Source organism: Aedes albopictus, chromosome 3 (genome assembly GCF_035046485.1).
Source record: "Aedes albopictus strain Foshan chromosome 3, AalbF5, whole genome shotgun sequence".
NCBI classification, from domain to species: Eukaryota; Metazoa; Arthropoda; class Insecta; order Diptera; family Culicidae; genus Aedes; species Aedes albopictus.
In genome coordinates this window covers 392240700-392246699 of record NC_085138.1, presented here as the reverse complement: position 1 = coordinate 392246699, position 6000 = coordinate 392240700, and positions in this window count along the sequence as shown.

Genomic DNA, 6000 nt, shown 5'->3' with positions numbered 1-6000 from the left:
GTGTAATTGGACACGCTTTAACATGCCAGGAGCCTGAATGGTGATAATGAAGAAATGAGCAAAATAAATATTACTATGACATAAACAAGTATTTTTGAGAACTTATTTAAAAAATAAAACAAAGTAATCCACCCTGGGGTGATGATGCCTTTCTCGTGCCTAAGAGCAACCATAGGGCACTGCATGAGATTCTCTCCTTCTCTTTCACTCTTACAGAAATTTTGTAAACAAGGCCAAGAAACGTCAAAATCCTATAAAAAATCAAAACAATGCAGTGCCCTATATTAACCAAACTTATAAGATAAGTTGATGAAGGTTCTGTAACATTTACCCGGAAACCATTTACCCGAAAGACATTTAGCCCATTTCGGCACTAACCCGAAAAATGCAAAAAAAAAATGGTGGACTTGATCTTCAATCGATTTGTAGTATGTAGTAGGGTCTGGGACCTATTTTGGGCACTTATTGCTATTACTCAGTCAATTTCAATCCTTGACTTGAATTTTGGAACATGGCTGGATACTGTACGTATCTGATCGTGTCCCAACTCCGTTTCGTACACCAGCACTCTGTTCTGGAAGTTACCTTTCAGTATTCTGCACAAGTAGCTACAAACACGCATCCTGTGGAGTGCTACGGCGATAGCCTCCTAGCTAGCACTATTGAAAGCGTTTTTCACGTCGATTGTTACTACCGCTCAAAACCGATTTCCTCTCCTCTTCTGTGTGGCTGCCTTCTCTGCACTATGCACGACTGTCCGGAATGCATCCACCGTTGAAATTCCCTTTCGGAACCCGAATTGCTCCTCGATAGACCATTCTCGCTCTCTGTGCAATGTGTGAGCCTGTTAAGGATTACCCTTTCCAGCAGCAGCTTCCCGAGGGTTTCCAACACACATATGGGTCTATACAATGCTGGGTCCCTTGGCTGCTTCCCCGGTTTCGGCAGTAAAACCAACTTCTGGATCTTCTATCTATTTGGAAAACAACCTTCATCAAAGCATTTTTGTATCCTGAACATGTCAGGGAACGCCGGTATCGCCGTTTTCAGCACTACATAGTAGAGATGGTCGGGTTTCAGATTTTACTCACCCGAACCCGACCCGTACCCGAACAATTTTCAATTTCAAAACCCTAAACTATTTTGAAATTTGGTGGTGGAGTGAGGCTGCTAGCGAAAGCGCCGCCGGCTGAAATTCTTCATCGAGAGTTGTTTGATGTGCGCCGTTTCACCGTCTGTTGGAGAAATACTCCGAAATACATTAAACAGGCCAAATTCTTGGACCTAACCACACATTAGACCCCTGTGACGTCACAAAACCGCACATCTAACTTTTCACAATTTTACAATAGTTTTTACTTTTTCTGTTGCTTTTTCTTTTTCAATCGTTGTTTTCACAATTTTCTAGTGTTGTTCTGAACATTTAGCTACAAATATTAACACATAAGTTTTTTTCATTACTTTTAACAATTGCTAACACATCAACGTACTTTTCTACACACATTTGTCATAAACAATTAATACATTTTTACCAGTCAGTTATGACTTTCACTGACGTTCTACTAATTTTGCCTAACAAAGAAACAAAACACTAAAGTTAAAACAATGTCACCACTTGAGTCTGATACAATTTTAACTTTTACATTGTACAAAGCTACATACGCGCGCACTTCTAGACCGTTCTAGAATCACCAGCCAAAAAGCATTGTATTGCAGCCGTATTTATAGCAAAGTGGCCCACATACCTGGAGTGCATTTATACAAATTTATACTTTTCGCATGATTAAAACGGGACATGCCTGTATTTCGGAACTTGTGCGACATCTGTAGCTCAAGTTTTTCGTACTTCAGCTTTTGCTTTTCCCTCGCTTTTTGACAGTCGCTTAGGCGGCGGAGCATTGGGCGGTCTTATATAATTAGGATTGGGAGTGCTGTCATTTTTTTTCGATTACAAATATCAAATTTTAATTGTTTGTGGTCGTGAAGGTATAAGATTTTCTATTTTACTTCTCTCTACTACCACATGCATGAGTGCCGCTCACTCCATTTGTTTTAGTGACTAATTTGGGATAAAGGCGTGTTATGTTCGGGAATGGGAACTTTGGGATTTGAGGTAGAGCCACAAGTTAGATATGGAACCGACGGTTACAGCCTCAGGGAAAATATCACAGTGCAGGTAACGCAGCTGAACCTGTGATGCACCTCAACAATTACTTTGTCAAACAGTTTCTGAGTGGAAGTGGAGGTCGGATATCGCCAACATAGAAGATCCGTACCGAGTACCCGCCGGTAACAGCAATTGGGTCGCGGATGGGTCTGGAAAAATGGCGGCGATACTCCGTCCTGAAGTTCGTGTCTACTACCTATGAGGGCTTCGTGGTTGCCAAAGTAAACGGGATCTTCTTCTGTAGCTGCTATGCGCCTCCGCGTTGGTCGATCGAGCAGTTCACGTAGATGCTTGACTGTATGACGTACGTGCTGACAGGGCGAAGGCCGGTGGTAATAGCGGGTGGCTTCAATGCTTGGGCCGTGGAATGGGGAAGCCTTTCCACAAACCAGCGCGGTCGGATCCTGCTAGAGACACTGGCCATGCTAATGTCGGTACCAAGAGTACCTTTAGTCAAAACGGTGCGGAGTCGATCATTGACGTTACCTTTTGTAGTCCTGGCCAAACAAGTAGTTCGAACTGGAGGGTAGATGATGGCTACACTCCCAGCGACCACCTGGCGGTTCGCTACAGTATCGACTACAATAACAGCAGGCAGCGAGTAAAGAACGTTCACACCAAAATTTGGACAAATAAACATATTTAAAAAAAAAAAACAACAATATGTTGTCGACTCATGTCGATTATTTCTCATAACACTAGTTTACAAAATAAAACGAAAGTCGTGAACTTCTGTCAACGACCAAAATTTTTGAAGCATAATGTAGCGCTGATTTTAAAACCGTGCTTCAAAAAATTTAAAGTAGAACAGTTTTTAAGTTTTAGCTCAATATCGAGTTTTACAACTTTTTAAAATATGGAATTTCATCAATTTCAAATATCTTGCGTTTTGTTCACCCAATTTTAAATCTTTTTCCATAAATAAAAAGCTGAATATAATACCATTCGATCATCTGAATGCAGGTTTTGCGTCAGATTGATGAAAATTAAGATATTGGCGAGTTTTGGGGACGATCTCCTTAAATTTTAGCAAAATTTCCAAAAATTTAGGAAGAAATGTATTTTTTTTCAATAAGGAAAAAACAATTTAAAAATTCTTTCTCATCGTTTATTTGACATATCATATGTAGGTGAGTTACAGTAAAAAATTCAGCTCAATCGGAGCATTGATTGCGGAAAATGAGATGTGTGAAGTGAGCGACTTTGCTTAAAAATAGAACAAAAATCGATTTCAAATCATCAACCTTGTATGGAAAGTCGAAAAAATTTCCGCTCTACTGTAATTTTTTTCCTTCGCGTTTTCGAACTCAGGGCATGATTCTACACCAAAAACGATCATCAGCTTACCGAGTTCAAAAATGCTGTAAACTAGTGTAATAGATACAAGTGACATTTAACACAACTGCATATAATATTATATGCAAGGCTTGGAAAGCGTCAGCGTCAACACGGGTCGTCACGCGAATTTTACAGAAGTGCCTCTCTCAATGTCATCGAATCGGGAGGCAATGACCAAGAGAGGTTAACAATATTCGCTCATTTTTCGGTCATGACGGAGTGTGACATGGTTGTAAACAAGGCAATTATTACAACATTCATGGATTTTGTCATTGTTTAAATCCTTCAAAGCATGAATGAATATCCTCTCTATCTGTTAAATACAACGGCTAGCCTAAATTTACTTGGACCAGGTGAAAATTTTAATTTCAAAACAATATGAAAATTTCCGTCAAGAAGCTTGATCATTGCAAAATGACATGACGAAGTGCGTGAATACTCGTTTTGTCTTGTGACGATGAAAGGGCCTACTTGTTCATCGTCATGGGGAGCTCACGACCAATAACAGCAATGAATGGATTTCATTCCATAAACTGTAAAGCGTAATTTCTTATTTACTACTTTATTAAGTTTTTGCACAGTGTCTTGTAGATTTTATCCTAGGAGGTAAGCCACTTAGAACGAAACTCTTAGATTTTTAACACCTCTCCACCGCTTTGAGGTTTTCCCTTACAATAAAGCACTATGTTTCAATCGGTCGCAGCTATGGACAGTTTGGTGAATTACAATCCTTGAGTACGTGTAACGTTGTTTTGCTGGTACCAAGTGATTATATCCTTAACGTAATGGCAGCTGGCCAAACCTGGCCAGAATAACCTTTAAAACACAGTTTTTTTTTTTGCAGGAAACGTAAGAAACGCTTTCTGAGACCTCTTTCCATAAAATCTCAGCGTAACTGTTGTTACAAAAAACTGGGATTTTGGCTCACACGAACATTGTTCCGGGGAACAAGGATCGCAAACACGTTTGTTGATGCGAAACAGCTTTAACCCCTTCGGGACGACTTTTTTGACCAACCTCGCCGCTGTAGAACACGTCAGCGAGGTGCAAATGACCCAACCGTCCTGAAAGGGTTACGCCAAAATTTATTGTTCATTTTGTTAGATTAGGATTTTTGTCATTTACAAATGTCATTTTCACTTACATATTTCGGTTTAGAACGCTTTTGCTTCTGTTTCGTCGGCCAATATTTCAAGAGCACGTTTACTCCCACCTGTGATTTAGTTTTTAGGTTAGGAACAGTATACAAATGTTTCTTAGGATAACTTACTTCTTCTTTGATAATAACTGTGATATTTTATGATTAGGTCAAATAACAGTTTCAAAGTATTAGGTATTAGCACATAACTGTAGAAATAGAAACAAATTTTAGTGGAAAATTCAACAATTTCCTATATGACTCCTTACACAACTCCTGTTCGATACTTTGGATCAATCAACAATGACTCGATCAATTCGTCGCTGACAGATTCCAGTGACAACCCTAGTGACATCCTGACGAGAGAGTGTGCGTTCCTCAAGCAGTGCTCCCAGTTCGCAACAAACATATTGCTTGCTATACTTGACATTTTCAGGGAATTTGGTTTTGAATTGCCTTTTCAAATGTTTAGGGACTTTTTCCAACTAGTTACAGATTAAAATACCTGTCCTGTGAGATATTTGAAGTTTTTGAGGTAGTATGTGTCATCGTCCATTACGACATAACGAAATTTTCTGAGAAGTTATTAATAAATTCGGGGTAATGGCTTCCAGTCTCTTTCAATTAAAAACGGATTCTTATATTTTCATCCGACGTTTCGGACACATTTATTGTGCCTTCTTCTTGAATAAATTTGTCCGAAATGTCGGATGAAAACATAAGAATCCGTTTTTAATTGAAAGAGACTGGAAGCCATTACCCCGAATCAACTATCACAGTCGTATCTCTAAGAAAGTTTTTTTTTATCTGTATTAACGAGATTTTTAGCCCTAGGCTAGTTCATCTCGGGACCCACGCTTTACTTCCCTTCCGAAGGAAGAACTCACATTTTGCGAGTTTGTCGGGAGTGGGATTCGATCCCAGGTCCTCGGCAAGATAGTCAAGTGTTCTAACCATCACACCAGGTCCGCTCCACTCTAAGAAAGTTGTTAATAAAGAATCGTGATTTTCCAAGAATTTGTGCAAAATAGATGGCGCCATCTTGAATACTTATTGTGATTTTGTAAACAATGTATTTTATTCACGTTTGCCCATGTATTGGTCTTGAGCATAGCAAGTTTCAATTCATTTTGGGGTAATTTGATTAAGAAACAGGATCAATACTTTGCCCGGATTTCGAAGTCAACGGCCTTTAAAAGAAGAGGCGGCTAGGCCAAGGCCAAGCCCTCGCAAGTGGAAAACATCACACTTTGACGACGAGGTATTTATTTATTAAAGTGCTCCGCCGTGAGCGAGACCTACTCGGTCTAGGTAGGCGGTGACGAGCTGGTAGCGGTACTCTCGCGTGCCTGCGATG